Genomic DNA, 20,728 nt, shown 5'->3' on the forward strand with positions numbered 1-20,728 from the left:
CCATTTGGAATCTCAGGAATAACTAAAATCTCACAATCATCACCATAAAGTGTAGGGATCTTTTGCGAAAAATTATAACATACGCAGCAGAAAAGTGATCCCTCAAGAGATCCATGTGAATACAGTATACATGTTTTTACAACTCTATAAAGATAGAATAGTTACCTTTGTTGCATGAATGATACAATCCTAGCAACAACTTTGATTCGTCAGATCTCAGTGCAATCAGAGTGGCCATGTTTCTTCGGTATCCACACGAACATGTCCTTTGTTCATCTCACAAACTTAGCCTTTGGAGAAAAAACCACTTTTGTTGTGCTAGCCACTTTAGTGATTCAACCAAGAGAAGAAGAAGAGAAAGAAGAAGATCAAGAGTCTCTCAAAATTTTACTCAAAAGGGTCTTTTTATATTCATCCAATGAATACCAAGGGTTTTGCATTTTGGTTTTCTTCCATTAATGATGAATTAATCTCTATTAATTTTCATTAATCTTCTTAATGTGTTAAATTTAGTATATTAGATTAATCATTACCCAATAAGTCATTAACCCAATAATCCAATGAGTCTAACCCATTAATTCAATGAGTCTAATCCGAATTCATTTGAGTCTAACTTAATAAGTCAAATTCGGATTAGACTTAGTCCTATAATCTTATGGTCCATCATATTTTAGTCAAACTAAAATATACCCATCTCCTAACCAACATGTTCTTGGTATGTGACCCAATAGGTTCTTGTAACGTTGGCATTGCCTCTAAAATAATATTTTAGATATATAAGAAATGAGTGACATCTAGCAATGCATCATTGCTACCCAAGTGATGAGAAAGTCGAGATCCGACCTAACCTTTTTATGTCTATTATATTGTATAACTTGGTCATTCTATTCTCGATATCTAGATTGATCATGATGCATAAGCCGTGTCATATTCTTATAAATCTTTGTGTTTCTTGATCTCCAAATAGACTCACTTAATCAAATGAGCTTAATATCTCATATTGACTTATTTAAGCATGACCATATATTTTAGTAGTCCTACATAACCAAGGGGCCCATAGATATCACTTCCGTCATATGAAAGTGTAATACCATAAATTTCCTCTATGTCAAAAGAGCAAAAACAAATAGGAGACAATAAAAGAAATAAAAAAAAATAGATTTATAAATAGTCTTAGGTTAGAATTGAACCTAAGACCTTTTATTTAAGATTAGTTAAAGATGTCATTAGAGTGGTGGTAAAACATCACATTGGTAATAGGAAACAATTGGTTATAAGTAGATTTTTTTGTGAAAAGATGTTTCAACTTCCACCTAGTATAAAAGGGAAAAGAAGAGATGAAAACCTAGCTTTTCATCTTCCTCTTCTCCTCTCTAGCCGAAATCTCTCCTCCCTCCTTTCGAGTTTCGGCCAAGAAACCTAGGGCTTCAAGTCTTTAAGCTTTTCAAGGGAGGAATCTAAGGGGAGGGTCTCTCCCAAGGAAGTAGAACGTGCAGGAAGGTGTCTTGGGAATTAGGGAGGGCAAGAGAAGATTGTCTTCCCTACATCTTATCCTAGTAAGATTTAGCGAAAGGATGTAAGTACTTCTCACCTGCGGTATAAGTTGCTTCGTCGATGCCTGTTGTAGTATGTTTCTATGTAAGTTAAAAGAAGATTCATGCCATGATATGTTTTATGTATGTTAAAGGTGATAGATGTTATGATTGTAAGATGCCCTCTAAAGGTTGGTATTAAGAGCACGTTTAGAGTATTTAATTTGCTTCCCATTAAATTTTGGGACTAAGATGCATAATCAAGTGCCCCAAGGTGCTTCCCTATAAGTGTGAGGGATTAAGTGTACATAAGGTGTTTGTTGAAATGACAAGTTAATGCAAGTATAAGAAAGAAGTATTAAAAAGAAAGTATGTTACTTTAAGATGACATGTACTGGACACAATGTCTATGGGTAGGCTCCTAGATCGCCCCTAGGCCCCTAGATCGCCTAGTAGTACCTTAATAAGTTCGGGATTAGCTACCTCAGAATTTATTAAGGATGCGCGCAAAGTGGTACAATGCCGAGCCCAAAGCAAGTGATTATTATTTTCACTAGTATGTAAGATAAAGTTTTCAAAGCTCATTGATTTGTTAAAGTGAAAACATTATTAAGTTGAGAACTAGAGTTACAGAGTGCAGGGATTGATCTATATAACATAGCAAATTTTATGTTTCATTGCATGGGTTTAAGTGGATATTTTGCATGATAAACTGATTTTAAAATGCATGCCATATACATATTCCCGAGTTATGTATTTTAGCATAAATGATTGCTAAGTGCATGTTTTGGTTTCCGCAAACAGTTTGAAAAACATGTACTCTTTGAATGTATTATTTTGTGAGTAGATGGTACTTACTAAGCATTGACTTATAGATTACTTTTCCTTATACTGCAGATAAAGGTAAAGGAAAGCTCGAGTAAGGAGGGGCAGCAGGAGCAATGTTTGCCGGTGTGTGTGACGGAACAGTGAGAAGTGATCTTGGAACTTGATAGTACATGGAATATGTTAGATTTTGGTACTGATGAACCTATTGTCTTATTCTGCTTAGTATAAAAATGCTATTAAGAGTTGTGTATGATGAAACTGACAGTTTGTTAGTAATTAGCATGCCAAAGACTCTTCCTAAAGAAATGGGAGAGAACGGTAAGCCAAGAGGGAGCACAAATGGGAGAACCAACCTCTTTTGTATTGTTGTGTGTGACCCCTGCACGACCCATGACACAACCGTGTGGATTCACACGGCCATCACCTGCCCCCTCTTGGCCTGGGTGACATGGCCGTGTGGATTCACACGGCCATCACCAGCTCCTTCTCAGCCAGGGTGCCACGACTGTGTGATTTCAAACGACCGCACACCTCTTCCTGTTGGCCATAGTGACACGGTCGTGTGGCTTCACACGGCCACGCATCACTTTTGGTCTCGGTCAAGGTGACACGGCCGTGTGAAGCACACGGCCGTGCACCTCTTCTTCTCGGGTAAGATGACACGTCTGTGTGGTTTCACACGGCTGTGCACCCCTTTGTCACAGCCGAGGTTACACGGCCGTGTGAGACACACGGTCGTGCCCCTCTTCCTCACTTCCAGGTGACATGGTCGTGTGGAAGTCTCCCTAAAGGGTAGATTAAAAATCATTTATCTTTTAAACAAAATAGCTAAATACCTAATGTGCATAGATTATATACACTTAGCATGTTTTGACACACATTTACATATTTTACGCATGCTTTGTCTATGCACTTTCATACTCTTTGTCTTATTTTCAGCATAATTACTCTTCTTTATTCGGAGATCTGCTCTTGTGTATTTTCTATTTATAGGAGTCAAATTTGGATAAAAAATGATGTTTGTGGTCGATCCAGTCAACAAGCGAAGGAAGACAACACTAGCCATGTGAGCCACACGACCATGCCAAAGAAGCAAGGAGGAAAATGACTTTGGTCGTGTGGTGCAAACAACCCATGTAGCTTCACTAGAGGAGGAGCATGACATGGTCGTGTGGATCCACACGGTCGTGTCACCCTAGCAGCGTATCCAGAACACGACCGTGTAGATCTACACGACTGTGCAACACTTCCAGAGAGAAACCAAGTCCAGGTCGTGTGTGCCACACGACCGTGCAAGATTTCCAGAGGCTAAGATTGGCTAGGTCGTGTGAGTCACACGGCCGTGTAACCCATCCAAAGACAAAGCAGGGCACGACCGTGTGAAGACCACACGACCGTGGCATGGGTCGTGTGGTGCTCGTGCCCTTCTCTATATACGAGGGTTTCTTCCTCTTTCAAGGGGAGAAGGCTCTACCTTTGGGGAGATCCAATTTGGGGTTGTTCTTCACCTTCTCTGCCCTTGATCCGGCCATCCAAGACCATTTTCATCTCTGTACTGACTCCAGAAGCTAAGGATTGGTTCCAAAGATCACTCATCGTCTCTAGATAAGGATTTCTATTCTCTCTTCTCGATTGGGTTTGAAATATTTGTAATCTCCTTGTCTTCAAATCTCTATCTTTGTACTATGAAGTATATTCATTGTTCTAGGATTAAGGGAGTGTTTGTGGTGTGATTTGATGTAAGATCTCATGGATATGCCAATTTCTTATCTAGATGATGTAAGATCTCATGTATCTAATTAACTAAGTGTTGCTCTTGTGTGGATTCTTATGTTTGGACCTAATTATCATATTTGATTAAATGTTTGTGATGCTTGTGGATCTCATAGAGGGATACTCTAGATCATATGACCAAGGGTGCTAGTGATAGGCTACCCCGCTAACGGGCATCTAGGGGATCACCTTGAAAAGTGAAGCTAGTCTCTACAAGGAGGTGAGATAGTTGAATGCGTTTAGTTCCTACACCTTTTTGTGGATTGAGTGGTGATGTGTTTCTATGTTGTATAACTAAGGATGTTGGTGACAGGCTATCCCACTAACAGACTTCATAGGGATCATAACTATCTAATCGCTAGAGGTGCAGATCAAAGTCCCTTACCGGTTGTCTTCTGTAGGAGAAAATCAGCAACTTCCTACAAATGCATGTCAATTGAGGATATGAATTGAAGAACCATGCTACCTCAATGAATATCACAATGAAATCGAATTCCTAGAACACTCACAAAACCAAATACTTCATTTACTTTCCTATTTCTATTTTCTAGTTGCTTACTTAGTACATTCCCTACCTTGTTAATTGTTTAGCTAATTCTACGTGAGACGTCTCTTGTGCTTATAATCAATCCATGTGGGATCGATAATCTTTTATTACTGACGATGAAATCGTGCACTTGCGGTTGAGTAACAATACCTAGCTTTGAAAAGGATGTATTTGAAAAATACTTAAATCAATACTTAGTTTTGAAAATATTTTCTTTAAAAAAACTTAGCTCAATACTTAGTTTTTGAAAAATTTTAACAAAAACTTAGTTAAGTACTTAGCTTTAAAAAGATTTTGATAAAAGTTAGTTAAGTACTTAGCTTTAAAAAGATTTTGATAAAAGACTTAGTTAAATACTTAGTTTTAAAAAGAATTTGACAAAAACTTAGTAAAAAAAACTTAGCTAAATTTAAGTTTTGAAAAGAATTCCTTATAATAATACTTAGCTAAGAAAATGATTTCTTTGAAAAATATTTAGCTAAGTTAACAACACTATATCAAGTACTTTGTTTTTTGAAAAGATTTTTAAAACACTTAGTAAAGTATGTAAAAACTTAGTTAAAAATACTTTTTCAAAAATTTAATTTTCAAGCTAAAAATATTTGAACTTCCTTTTTCAAATAAAGTATTAAAGTTGTTTTTCAAAATAGTTAGACTTTCTTTTCAAAAATAGTTAAGCCAAAAAAAAAAAAAAATTAAACTTCCTGCTTGAAAAATACTTTGATTTGAAATCTTAAAAAAGAATACTATAACTTTAAGAAAACATTTAAGAAAAATTAATGTCTTAACTTCCTTTCACTCCCCCTTAATTAATGAAAAAAAAAATGAATGCTTTAAGTTTTAGGGTCCTAGAGTCCAAGCATGAGAGTTCAAAGTTAAAACACAAGTAATTATTTAGTTTTCTAATTTTTTATCTCATCCATTCTATGTTATCAAACATGTTCAGCTTATGAGTTTGTGTGAGATAGAGTTAAGTTAATTTTATCTATTACTTTGAAAAATATTTATGATGAATGAATCCATTAAACTTTGAAAAATATTTATGATATTGAAAAATATTTAAGTATGAATTTAAATTTGGATTTCAAAAATATTAAATTTTGAATTTTTAGTTTGAATTTAAATTTGAGTTTAAAATATTAAATTTTAAATTTTAAGTTTGAATTTAAAAATTAATTAGAATTTGAAGATTAATTAGATTTGAACATTTGAGGATAATTAAAATTTTAAAGATTAATTAACATTTGAAAATAATTAAGATTTTAAAAATTAATTATGATTTGAAAATAATTATAATTTTAAAATTAATTATGATTTGAAAATACTTAAGATTTTGAAAATTAATTATGATTTAAAAATAGTTAAGATTTTAAAAATTAATTATGATTTGAAAATAATTTTAATTTTAAAATCAATCATGATTTAAAAATAATTATAGTTTTGAAATTAATTAATATTTTGCAATTAATTATACATTCAAAACTAATATTTTGAAATTAATTAAGATTTTTGAAATTAATTAGATTTTCAAAATTAATTAAGATTAAAGTTACTTATATTAATTAATTTGAATTAATTTTAAATGAATTGAGCTTAATTAATTTGAATTTGGTTAACAACTTTTTATTTTAAACCTAGGTCCATCTCATCCATTTCTAGATTTTTAATCAGGGAATCTTAATAGTTTTGTGATATGGTTAATTCAATCTTCACTTCAGATTAAAATTTAAGAATTGTTCTAAATTTGTGTTAAACTAAAGTTTAACAGTTATCTAATTAAATATTCATTTCAATAATTGACTTTTAGGCTGTGGTGAGACACTAGGCCTTCTTGGGTATCAGATTATCAACCACTTCTAGACAAAGTCTTTTAAAAAATTAGCTATTTAATTTTTTTTCCTGAAAATCCTAGGTCTAACGAGTCAAGTGTGAATCAAGTCTAAGTCATTATCTACCTTAATCTACATTAAGAAATTAATAATCATGAATGACGTGACATTTATAAATTAATTGAGCATATGCATGTTCATGGTAGTTATGCATAGATCAACCAAGTCAAGTAATTATTAGTTAATTTATGTTTTATTGATTAGTTTCATAATTAAAAGATTTTTTTATTATAGCATGGTTTGTAGAGTTTAAGTTTTACATGGCTTGGAAGGTGTCTTCGATGAACAGTGTCAAATGCGCCTTCCATCATATTGAAGGCGCATTCTAGTGACCGTTAGTTGAAGATAAAGTTTTATCTTCGGCGATAAAACTTCTCAAATTGAAGGTGCCTTGAATCCTATTGGAAGCGCGTTCCATCTTTGGATAGAGTTTTCCAGGGGCTATAAAAAGACCCCTGGAGCTAGGAAATATTCAACAACTTCTGTATTCATTTCCTAGATTATTTCTAAACTTCCAACGAGTGTAAGAGGCTTCTCCGCCTTTAATGAAGGAGACTTTATAGTGCTTTCATATGTCTTGGATTAACAACCACCTAAATTGTAACCAAGTAATTATTTTGACTCTTTTATTTTATTAGTTGTTCAATTAATTTATTATAATTGTGCTATTAATCTAAGTTGAAAGAATGAAAAAGAGACTAATTTTATTTCAGGCTATTCACCCCCCTCTAACCAGCCGCACTAGGACCAACAAGTGGTATTATAGCCCAATCATTTCAAAAGGGCTAACTGCCGACCGAAGCACATAAGTGATAGCCGGAGATAGCATTTACCCACCAACATTCGAGGGGAGTTCGCGTTTTGGAAATATCGAATGGAAGTATACTTTAAAGCCTATTTCGATATTTTACTAACAATTAAGTATGATTTTAAAATCCACAAAAACGAAGAAGGAAAAGAACTTGAGGAGCATCAATGGACTAAAAAGCAGCACAATGATTTCATGGCTAATGGTAAGGCAGAGTTCCACCTTCTGAGTGTTCTACTTGCTGAGGACTCGACAGAATTGGTGCCTACAAATGTGCAAAAGAACTTTGGAAAAAGTTCTTAAAGCTCTATAAAGAACCAAAAGAAGTCAAATCCAACTCCTAAATAGACACCGAGTCATCATCAGAAGAATTAGAGATTGACAAAATTGCTGGAATGACACTTATAACCGAATACCTACCTGAAGACAAAGAAAACTCATCCGAGATGAGCATCGATGAAGGGAGAGAGTCTTCAGAAGAAAGTAACGATGAAGGAAGTGCATTGGACAATGAAATAATAATGTTAAGTAAGGTATGTTCCTAATCTCCTGAAGAATTATTTGTGTTCATTAAAATATTTTCTAAAAATATGGTTAATTTAGAAAAAATAAAATGCAAAGTTAAAATTAACCTTAGCAAAAGCATACAAACTAGAAGATTTTGATAATTTAAAATTAAAAATAAAAAATTGAAAACACAAATAGACAAATTGAAAAATGAAAATGCCTATTCGAATATTTCTCAAAATTCAAAAGTTAAAGGACCTAACTGATACTTACAATTTCACAAGGGTCAAATAAAAAAATCCCTATATATCATATACCACAAAATTTTTTGATTAATCCAGTAAGACATAATTTATTTTGGGTTCCTAAATCCTGCTTAGGTAATTAAATAAATTTATTTTTACATGCATAAATTGTTTTAAAATTGAAATCTTAAGGTCAAGGACGCTAAGTGAAAGTCCTGAGATCTCGGATACTTAGCAAAACTCCAAACAGTCTAGAGAATCAGTCTAGGAAAATGTAATCTCTCCTGAGAGAAGTAGGTGAGGATGCGTTTCTCGAAGAGGGAACAGTAGACATCGGTCCGACCTAGAGTTTCAGTGAAATTTAAAGTTAAGACTAGACAGTTTGGAGGCTGTCAAAATTATTCTTTATATATTGTTGCTTAAACTAACTCTTTTTAGGAAGAAAGACAAAGTTGGAAAAAGGTGGTTCGAGCGCTCAGAAGAGCTCTGATTGCTAGAATTCCGGGCGCCCAAAGTTGCTCTAGGCGCCCGGGTAAGGTTCGACGAAGGAGTGCCCTCAGGCGGGTGTTTGACCAGGCACCCGGGTGGTTCGGGCACCTGGAGTTGCTCCAAGTGCCCAGGCAAGGGAAATCTCATCATCACTCAGAGTTGGAGCTCAACGAATGGCCGACCCATGTCAGGGGTCTAGGTGCCTGGAGGGGGTTCGAGCGCCCGAACATTGATAAACTTCCAAGATGAAGTTTTTGTTGGGACCGAAATGTAGCTAGAGGGGGGTGAATAGCTCATCGCGTGCTCGTGTGCTTGGCGTTGTTTGTTTCTTCAAAGATGCAGCGGAAATATACAAGAAAACAACACTCAACGCTAACACTAAGGATTTACTTGGTATCCACCTCACAAGAGGTGACTAATCCAAGGATCCACACACTCACGCACCCTCCACTATGAAACACACTCCTCTACTGTAACTACCGAAGGCGGAGAAGCCTTTACAAACTCTCAATACAAGAAGAAAGGAAAGGATATGAAATACAAGCACAAGCTTACAATAAACCGTAACCGTAACTTTTCTTCTTGCTTTTGATCCGCCTCTTGACTTGGAAGAACCTCCAAGAATCTTCAAGAACTGGCGATCTGAACTTGAGAGAGAGCTGTGGAGTCGCTGGTGAAGATCGGAGATGAATCGTAGAAGCGATACCAAAGGAAATGAACGCTTGCGGCTTAAATCGACGCTAACGGTCGAATCACGATCAATTAGAATGCTCCCAATCGATCAGGGAGGCTTTGGATCGATCGGTGGATCGATCCAGAGCGCCTCTGTGCTCTAGAAATTCGTCTGAATCGATCAGCTGATCGATCCAGGGCTTATCGTGACAAAACACGCCACCCCGATCGATCCACTGATCGATCGGGGTTTCTGGATCGATCACTTGATCGATCCAGAGGCATTCTGTGCTCGCGACATTTCTTCCCAATCGATCGGCTAATCGATTGGGAGGAGCTCTGTCGCAGGGACTCACCCGATCGATCGGCTGATCGATTGGGAAGCATCTAATCGATCAGCTGATCGATCCAGATGATGATTTTTGCCCAAAACCAAGCTCTAAAGCCCCCAAACCAACATCCGGTCAATTCTTGACCTGTTAGAATATCATGCCTAGCATCCGGTCACCCTTGACCTGCTATGACTCCTTTACCAAGTGGTCGATCAATGCCTTTGACCCACTTAGACTTTTCTTCATCTTGCCAAGTATCCGATCACTCCCTTGACCTACTTGGACTTTTCTTTATCTTGCTAAGTATCCGGTCACTCCCTTGACCTACTTGGATTTTCACCAGATGTCTGGTCAACCTTGACCCATCTGGATTTCCCCCGTGCCTGGCTTCACTCACCAGGACTTCCATTCTGCCTAGCTTCACTTACTAGGACTTCTCTTCTGCCTGGCTTCACTCACCAGGACTTTCACCTGGCTTCACTCACCAAGATTTTCTCCTGCCTAGCTTCACTCACTAGGTCTTTCACCTGGCTTCACTCACCAGGATTTTCTCCTGCCTAGCTTCACTCACTAGGTCTTTCACCTGGCTTCACTCACCAGGATTTTCTCCTGCGTAGCTTCACTCACTAGGTCTTTCACCTGGCTTCACTCACCAGGATTTCCCTTCTGCCTAACATCCTAGTTAGGACTTCCCAGTCAAGTATCCGGTCAACCTTGACCTACTTGACTCTTCTTCAACCGACCTGATCAGACGCTGATCAGAAGGGAATTGCACCAGACAATCTCCCCAAATGCACAACTGCATTGTCAAACATCGAAACCCAAACCAAGACTCAAGCTTGGTCAACCAGGTCAACCAGGTCAACCTTTACCTGAGGGATATTGCACCAACAATTTTGATGAGAGCTCATCATGTCAGCACACTCCAGGCGCCTAGGAGGGGATTCAGTCACCCGAACGAGGCTATAAAAGGAGAGTTCGACCAGCAACTTCAAAACATCAATTCAAATAACTTCTGCTCCTGTGCGCTGCTCTGAAAAGGTCTATATGATGTTTGAAAGTTGTTCCGATGGCGACTATGCTCAAGACCTACCTCTAAGTCATCAGTATTGTTTACATTTTAAATTTCTTGTACTTAAATTGATATTATATCTATAATCTTTCCTATTGATTAGTGATTACCTATCGAAAGCACTCAACGAGTGCAGACCTTGGAGTAGGAGTCGTCATAGGCTTTGAAACAAGTAAAACTTAGTCGTGTTAGCATTTTTTTCTTTTCTATCTTTATTCTGCTGCGTTTTACTCGATCATAATTTACATGAACGTGAAATACACAAGCGCTATCCACCCCCTCTAATGCAATGATCCTACAGATACTTGACTAGGAAAGTCTTAACTGAAAGTTAGGCAAGGGCAAGACCAATGAGATGATTGGTAAAGCAGGTCAAGGTTGACTGGATATTTGATTGTGAAAGTCCTAACTGGAGGTTAGCTAAGGGCAAGATTAACAGGATGATTAGAAGATGAAGAAAAATCAAGTGAGTCAATGTTGACCACCGAACACTTGGTATGAAAATCTCGGTGAGTAAAGTTGGGCAATAATGAAAGTCCTAGTGAGTGAAGCCAAGTAGATGGAAAGTCCTAGTGAGTGAAGCTAGACAGATGTATAGTCGCAGTTAGTGAAGGTGGGTAGTTGGAGAGTTTCGGTGAACGATGTCAGGTAGATGGAAAGTCCTGGTGTGTGAAACCAGACAAATGTGAAAGTCCTAGTGAGTGAAGTCAAGTAATTGGGAAGCCTTAGTGAGTGAAGCTAAGTAATGAGGAAATCCTGGTGAGTGAAGTCATGTGAAAAAATTCTAGTGAGCGAAGTTAGGTGGTGAAAAGTCTTGGTGAGTGAAGCCAAACATTAGAGAATCCAAGTGAGTTAAAGGTTGACCGGACACCTAGTGTGGATGTCCAAGTGTGTCATGGAGGACCAGACACTTGGCATGAAGAGAAAAGTCTAAGTGAGTCAAAGGATTGACCGAACACTTGGTGAAGAAGTCCCAGTAGGTCTAAGGTGACTGGATGTTAGGCAATGAGGAGTCTCAACATGTCACGGTTAATCGGATGTTGGGCAAGAAACCCTAGAACATGAGTTAGGAGCTAGGGTTGCTAAATCAATTAGGACAATCAATTTGGAAAAACTTAAACGATTAAACGCTATGCTTAATCGCTTAAGAGCTTAGAGTAGCGATCGAACAGTGATGTGCTGAATCACTTAGGTTAAGCGATTCAGTAGGCCTTAAGCTATTAAGGTAATCACTTAAGAAACCTTCTGTTCAAAATAGAAGTTGTGGTAAGCGATTAAGCAGGGAGGCTTAATCGGTTACGACCTTTCTCACGATCGAGTGGAAGGGAGCGAAATCAATTAGGTAATCAATTATGTCGCTCTTAAGTGATTAGGGTAATTGTTTAAGATTCAAAAATATAGCCGTTCTGAGCAAGTTGTAGAGGTGGTAATCGCTTAAAAGATTCTTAAGAGATTAAGGTGCCCGAAGAGCCCTAGAAAAGGTGACACAAGCACTATTTCAATACTCTTGCTCATGATTTCTCAACCTCACATGGTCAATTCTTGGAGACTTAGAGTGATGTATTGTTGCATTTCCAAGTTGATCAAGAGGTGCTTCAAAGCAAGAAGAGAGTAAGCTAGGGTTTCATTGTTGTAATCTTGTAAGATTTAGTTGTATTGGCTTCTCATCTTCTTCTTCTTGTATTTTTTCGTGTGTGAGTTTGTACGAGACTTCTCCGCCTCCAGATTATTTCTGAGAAGGAGCTCTTTCATAGTGTATATGTGAGAGAGAGTCAAATCCTTGGATTAGTCACTTTAAGGAAGTGGATACTAAGTAAATCCTTATGTTATTATTGGGGAGTTCTTTGCTTCAAGTATTCCGCTATAAGATTATCTTCATCGAAGCGGGCGAGCTATTCATCCACCCCCCGCCCCCCCTTGGTCCTAACAAAGTTATGTGTATGTGTCAATTGCTTTAAATTTATATTTAATCACTATTGTTAATGACTTTAAGCTAATATCTGGGCAGAAACCTGCAGCACTTGGAATAAGTCCGATCGGAGCTCTCTAGGTTCGATGTGACGCGTAGAGTGTCTCATTCTGCTATCTGAGCCAAAAGTTATGATATTAAAAAACAGACAATTGACATATATACATAATTTATCGTATAGATGTCAGAATCAGACATGAACATCATAAATACTTTCACTGCACTATCCTCTTCCATTAAATGTTAACTCTTTAAAAATTTAAATATCCTAAGTCCATCAATGAGTTTCAGTCAAAACCTATGGATACACTTAAAGAGCTCTTATTGAATTCATTCAAAATGCTATAGGTTTCTAAAATGTTCCAGAGTCTATATGTGCCTAGAGATATTAGCTTGAAGGGTTTAACAATAATGATAAGAAAGTTTTCAAAGTTTATGATTTTAACATAATTGATAAATACACATAATTTATTAAAGGGTGTTAGAATTAGACATTGATACCATAAATACTTCTACTATACTCTTCTATTACATATTAACTTTTTAAAAATTTCCTAAGTCAATTAATGAGTTTCGGTCCAATCGATTGATGAACCTACAAAGCTTTAATTAAACTCATTTTAATTTTTATAAATTTATGTAATGCTCAAATATACCCTTCTTGACTAGTTTTTAAAAAATTGACATCACAACATGTTTAATCTTATGTGCTAGATAGCAAAACGATTTTTTGTATAAGTTCTCATGATTAATTTATTTTTTAAATCTTTTATAATTATATATTTAAAAATATTTTTATTTTTTATTAACCTTCCTTTATATTTTTTAAAATGCTTATTAAAGTTTTAAAATTTAAAATAAAATTAATAAATAAATAAATTTAAAAAATTACCTATTAAATTTTAAATTAAAGTTTATTTTAATTTATTGGTAGTAAAAGTTCAAGGGTTTAGTATTCAGGTCATTTAATTTAAAAAACACAGTGGATTCGTCTCCGCTGTTTAATTAATACGGAGAAAAATAAATTCAGATACAGATAGGAGAAAAATAAATTTAGATATATAGTTAAGGAGAAAGTTAGATGGATAAATTCTATATAGTATCAGTTTAATTTAAAACATAAATATAGATCTAGTTAATTTATTAGTCTTAGGATAATTAACCTGATCTCATGAGTCATCAAGATAAATTGAGAAGCGTACATAAAAAAAAAAACATCTATTGTATTTAATTTAATTTATGAAAAAAAAAAGAGAGAAAGTAGGGTAAAATGGGAATTAGGTGAATTTTTTAAATTTTTATTTAAAAAAAATCTTGCGGGTGGAAAAATAAAAAGAATATAAAAAAGAAAAATTTTATGGATAGACATATAATGAGGCCCATAAAAATCTCATCATAAAAATAAAAATGATAAACCATTAATCTACCTGTCTATTTCTTTTAAATTTTGTTTGTATTGTCCCTGGGTCGTGTCATATTTAAATTATCTCCTAAATACCCGTGATTTGAACCCCAATAACATATTTGTATAAATTTTTTCTTCAAATAAAGGGGATATTAGACTTTAGACTGATCACTATATACGCTTCGTGATTTACTTTGATGACGCCAAGTGCTCCATTGACATTACCCAACCTGATAAATAAAGTAATTAACACAAATAACTCCACAGCCGCAGTTCCTCAATTGTTGCTGTTCTTTCTGCGTTCTGTCCTGACCGCACCAAAGCTCTGGTCAAAAGCAGCGTCGGCGAAGGGCTTTGGATCGACAATGGCGTAGCAGCAGGAGCGCGAGAACTTCGTGTACCTGGCCATTCTCGCCGAGCAAGCCGAGCGCAACGACGGTGGGGTTTTCGATCTGTAACGCTACGGTTCGATTCCTTCTATTTCAGAGTTTGATCCATATTGGTTCCGGCAGAGATGGTGGCCGCGATGAAGAAAGTGGTGAATCTCGGCGTAGGTCTCACCGCGGAGGAGCGGAACCTGCTCTCGGTGGGCTACAAGAATGTGGTCGGCTCGAGGAGGGCCTCTTGGAGGATCCTATGCTCGATCGGACATAAGGAAGAAGCAAAGGGAAATGAGAACCGTGTCAGGAACATCAAGGAGTACCGGAAGAAGGGGGAGACCGAGCTTTCGAGCATTTGTGCCGATATATTTGGCTTGATCGATGAGCACCTCATCCCTTCTGCGTCGGCTGGCGAATCATCTGCTTCTCTACTATAAGATGTGAATTTATTAGAAACGACCTTGATACCATTGCGCATATGATTTAGGGTTTCCAAACAGTGTTCCCGTTCTGTCACAGGAAGGTGGATTATTATCGTTACCTGGCAGAATTCAAAGCTGGAAACGATAAAAAAGAAGCGGCAGAACAGTCTTTCAAGGCGTATGAGGTAGATGTCGTTTTCCTCCCTCTTTCATTATCATTTCAACATTTTGTTTTGACTGCTGAAATATGACACCAATTGTTTATCACCAATCAAATCAAATATCTGGTAGAGTTTTCCCCCCATTAAGAGTCGGTTTCTATTTGTGCATTAGATATTTTAGCAGTTTATGCTCCTGGGATGCTTATTGTTGCACTGTAATTCTGTCCATTATAATTAGAGTTCTCGTTGTTGCTATGTATCCTTTCAACACGTATGCTTAAACATGATTGCTTTTTTCGGCACTACCCGTGGAGATGTCTCAAACTTTTTTACAACAGTAAGAAGACTATGCGGCAGAAAAGGCCGTCCTCTTCAGGAGTAAGTGCTTTGTGAACACGATCTGACAAACTAGTTGTACACTAATATCTCACTTTTGTCCATTTCATTCTTTGCTTTACATTCTCAAGGTTTCTTTGTTGTGGAATATGTGGCTTCAGAATTTCAATAAATAATTTCATTTATTTCCTTTATTAATATTATTATGGTGGTAATGGGCAAGGGCTATTATTTATTAGCTTCCTTGAGCCATTGCTACCTATTCTCTTTATGTTAATTTTTTCATGATAAATTGAATTATATTTCAGTTAGTAGACAGCAGCCAATAACTGATTTTTTTTTTTCTTATGCATAGAGTTTGCATCTATTATTGTGTATGAGGCATTCTGCGAGCCTGATCCTTCTTTTTGATTTATGATTTGTTTCAAAGTGACATGAGGCAAGGCATAAATGAGAAGCGATAAGCATATTTCGTTTGCATAGAATTGAAGCATTCACTTGGTTTCACTTCTGCACAAATTGAAGTCTGAATTGTTATTGACTTACGGTATATTATCATACCAATATCTAAACTGTTATCATACATACTTATCGTACTAGAGTTTGAATGGAGGTATATAAACAACAGTGCTGTTGTACGTGATGCAGCATAGTATTATGATACTGTGCTTTATTTATGCATAATGTGTTCTATCATGCCATTTTCTTTTTCTTTATAGCATCTGACTTCCTGTCATTCCCCATTTTGTGATTCTTTTGCTTCCTTGTGAATTTGATGTTTCTTTAATATTGACTCTTTTAACCGAACTAATTATGATGTCTTCTTTTAGACTGCTACAAAAGTAGCTGAGGCAAATCTTGCTCCTAGTCATCCTGTTCGATTGGGATTGACATTGAATTTTTTTGTTTTCTATTAAGAGATCATGAACTCACCTGAACGGTAATATCCATCAGGATAATGCTTTTTTAGGTATGTGCTCATCTAGTTTTCCCTCAAAACTTGTTTACCAAAATACAGGGCTTGTCACCTTGCAAAACAAGCTTTTGATGAGGCTATTTCTGAGCTTGACACGCTGAGTGAAGAATCATACAAAGATAGTACTTTGATCATGCAACTATTAAGGGATAATCTTACCTTGTGGACTTCGGACATCCCTGAAGATGGAGGTAATTATTGATAAAAGATATAGAATATTCTTTCATGCATCTGAAAGAGAACCTCTGTCTTAATATATATATATATATATATATATATATATATATATATATATATATATATATATATATATACACACACACACAAAATCATTCCCCTGCGGAACGATTCGTGCGGAACGCTACGGACCTGCCCCCGTGGAGTTTCCGCGTCAACTTTTTTTTCGCGTCAGTTTTTTATCCTAGCCCTAATTTCTAACACGCACAAATCTTCCCCTCACCTTCCTTCTCGCCTCCGCCACCCTCTACTTCGGGTTCTGCTTGCGGCCTTGCGTCGAGAGAACAGGAGACTCTGCCGCCCTCCGCTTCCCTCCCTCGCAAGTCCTGCTCGCGACTGACGTCGTCGCAGCCTTGCATCTCCCTTTGTTCTACAGTTCAACTCGCTATGTCCTCCTTCGTCGCGACGCACCCGCCGAAACGTACTCCTTCCTCCTTCGTTGAAGAGTCCTCCTTCCTCATTCCTCATTCGTTGCGACACACCTGCCGCAACGAAAATCCTCGCTCTTCTTCTCGCTTTCGCTGCAAGCAGAACAGAAGACTCCACCGCCCTCTGCTTCCCTGGCTTCCTCACGACGCTCACTGCCGCCTGCGTCTTGGCTTGTGGAACGGAGCTAGGGTTCCCGTCCTTCACTTGTCGCAGCCTGCCTCGTCCATAAGCCGTTAGTGTATCTAGGGTTCCCGTCTCTCAACGCGACGAATTTCTTGCAGGGAAACTCCACTGAGCTAGGGTTCCCGTCCCTCACTTGCGCAACATTCCTCGTCCAGAAGCCGTTGGTGTATCTAGGGTTCCCGTCTCTCAGCGCAACGAATTTCATTGCAGGTAAAACCTCATTTTTAGAAATGTTATTGTTTCTGTTTTTTTATGGTATCTATTTGAAACTGTAGCAGCGTTCGCACCTAATTGATGTTCGGTCTTAGAACTTTGTTCAGATTAACTCTTCAAATTTTTCTAATGATAGTATTTTGTTCAAGTAAGAGAATTTAATTGAACTTGCAGTTTTGATTTTATAATAAGTGCATGATCAATGTGACATCAATTAACAATATCAGTGTAGATGAATCTGTGATTTATTATGTGACATCACTTAATTTTTTTTATTTGACACTGTATCATCAAGTCTATTGAAATTAATTGTATCATATTATACATTAAAATGATATATAATTATTGTGTTGTAATTTTGTGCTGTAAGGAGTGACTATGAATGACTAGCACATGAACTAAAGATGATTATTTCATTTTCAAATAAGTCCTCTTTAACATAAACAAAAAGTATGTTGTCTTGAAATGTTTCACTTTTTTGTGAATTGAAGGAAATTTTAGGCCTGATGTGATGTATGAATTGCTTACTTCCATCATGGTGACAATCGTGTGTTTCCCAACTTGCTACTTTTTTTGTTGACCGTAACATTTATTTTTTAGTTGGATAACATCAGTTGCCTGATTATTATATAGCATCTATTCATTATCATTTCTTAATCTTCCTGATTACATTCTTCAAAATGACACTGGTCCGTTATCATGAATCTGTTACTGCTACATGACACTTTTTCATTAATTTGTCTTACTATAAACACTGATATTTACTTATTACAAAATATGATGTCATAAAATTTAGATATTTTAATGCAAATTGTGGCTACTTTTAATGCAAATTGGTCAAATTTATCATAAAATTGTGTGATTTCCCATTACTTAAGTAAATTGCTATTATTTAGCTTAATTTAGTCAAATTTATCATAAAATTGTGTGATTTCCCATTACTTAAGCAAATTGCTATTGTTTAGCTTAATTTGGTCAAATTTTACTTTTTAGGTTGTGCTTGAATGACATCATCAAGTAACAGCAGCATCAACTATACAAAATATGAAATTGTGCGATGCAGGGACTACGGACTAAGAGTATTGGTACTCTAGATCGATCAAGAACCTAGGAAGACTATATTATGGATGTAAGCATCATGGATGGTTAAAGTGGGTGAGGTCTGATACTATACTAAATGAAGACACTAATGATATACATTTTAGGATGTTGCCAAGAGCGGAGTCAAGGGTGGGAAGTGAACACATTGCTTATCCTGGTCATAATATGGGAAATTGGAATGTACCGCTTATGGTCTGGATATTAATGATAGTGAACTTAATTCTTTTGGCTATATACTTGTTTTGTTTGTTGGTTGGCCTAGTTAAGTAGTACTAGTGTTGTAATGTGATAAAGAAATGTAATTATGGATGATGCTAACATTTGTTTTTTTTTATTTATGGATGATGTTGACATTTGTTTACCAAAATGTATGTTGTAAACATGTCTCTTGAACTTGTTCAGATTGAATGAAGCTTGTGCTATTGAGCTTGGATTCCACCAACATTATTCACTCTAATATTATGAAATGAGATTTTGACAACCTTGCATTTATCTTTTCTTTGGGAATTTGGGGATGAAATCGTAGTAATTGTATGTATTGATGGTATTAGATTCCTATCTATTTACTGATCAAGTTAGATTCCTGTCTTTTTATTTCCACGAACTTAATACGAACACCTATTCATCTAAACCATCATCCCATGGCTTGTTCTCAAATTTTTTGTACTCAGTAGTATTTCAGTCACTGCTTGAGTTTTTATATATCTTAAAATTGAATTAAACATTTCACAAAGTGATTTTCCTATAAAAATTATACTGTCAGATGTGCATCAGTTATACGTAACAGCTCACTTTACAGTAATTGATACTCATACAGTATCAATTAGAACATGAATTTTCGCAGGAGTTGCAGAATATAACACTTTGCAACCACTATAAACTCTAGGGAAGTAAATGCAATGCTCCTGTGCTCAAACCATTTCAGCGTTCCCCAGCTTGCTTTGTTTTTTTTTCTGCTTGCAAAGTATCAGCACTCTTGATTTTTCCTCTCCAATTTTATAGCTTCATAGGACATCATAATTTCTTTAAATTTTGGTTCAGCCGCCACTGCAATAAGAAGAATGATATGCTTTCCATCATCAAATATATTGTAATCAACAAATTCCAGACATGATATAGATATATTGTGTTGCATTGCTTTTGTGTGGAAAGCAGACTGCACTAGTTTAACACAAAATGAATGCACGTCCAAGTGTTTGAGATAACTATTTTTAGATATTCATATACGTGATCAAGAAAAACATATAGTGTCCATCTGAAATGTTGGAGTATGAATGTTGGCATCTAGTATGGATATGGAAGAGATAAATGGTGAATCCCTGAATAAAGAACATAATGGTAAAATCCAGCTGCAAGCATCTCCCTGTATTTACTTTTAAGTTCAGCTGCAAGCATTTCCCTGAATAAAGAACATAATGGTAAAATCCAGAACAAAATAAATATAAACCAGAAAAAGATGATTCCATAAACTCAACAGTCAAAACTACCTAAATGCTTCACCAACAGCAGGACGAAAAATTTTGTAAGTTCCCCCACTTCTTGAACTATTGAAAGGTAAGCTTAAGAAATCAAATGGTCACAACCGACTTCATCAAAGAAAGAAATTAGTGGGAAATTTGACTCAATTCTTACTCCAGTCAAACTGGAGATAAGTTTATCACCAACTTGAACATATCTTCTAATATACGATGGACCTTCAAAGCATTTTAAAACTCCAATTACATTTACATCAAGGTTCAAGATTCAATAAAAATAAAATATATCAAACCATGCACAACATCATGGCAAGTCAGTAGGCAATATGGAAATAAAACAAGAAACATATAAAGTTGATGGTTGTAAGCCTAAATCCAAATAACTCAATTGCACCTACTAAATCCAAATAACATACAACAAGAGACTGATCATAGTTTACCATCTGAACAAACAAAATAACTCAATTCCATCTATTAAATCCAAATAAAATATATGCTATCAATTAATGTCAGCAATAGATGAGAATTACATAAGATGCATAATAGATCTCTACCGTCTCCAGATTGTGAATGTGACTGATACAAGTGTGCATTGGTTCCTCTCACTGATTACGACATCCTAGCGCATGTTACTAGAACCTGTAACAATAAAGATAATTTATTAATCTCATTTTCTCAATAAACAATAAACCACTATAATTTAATAAATTAAAACTTTCATAGTACCCGCTATAGATCCGAAATCGA

The 20,728-nt window shown here is 36.1% G+C and overlaps 1 pseudogene; it reads left to right on the top strand.

Moving 5' to 3' along the window:
* Nucleotides 1–14,392: 14,392 nt before the first annotated feature.
* Nucleotides 14,393–19,997, top strand: LOC122011041 (annotated as a pseudogene).
* The last annotated feature ends 731 nt before the right edge of the window (nucleotides 19,998–20,728 follow it).

This window comes from Zingiber officinale, chromosome 8A (assembly GCF_018446385.1).
Source record: "Zingiber officinale cultivar Zhangliang chromosome 8A, Zo_v1.1, whole genome shotgun sequence".
NCBI lineage: Eukaryota > Viridiplantae > Streptophyta > Magnoliopsida > Zingiberales > Zingiberaceae > Zingiber > Zingiber officinale.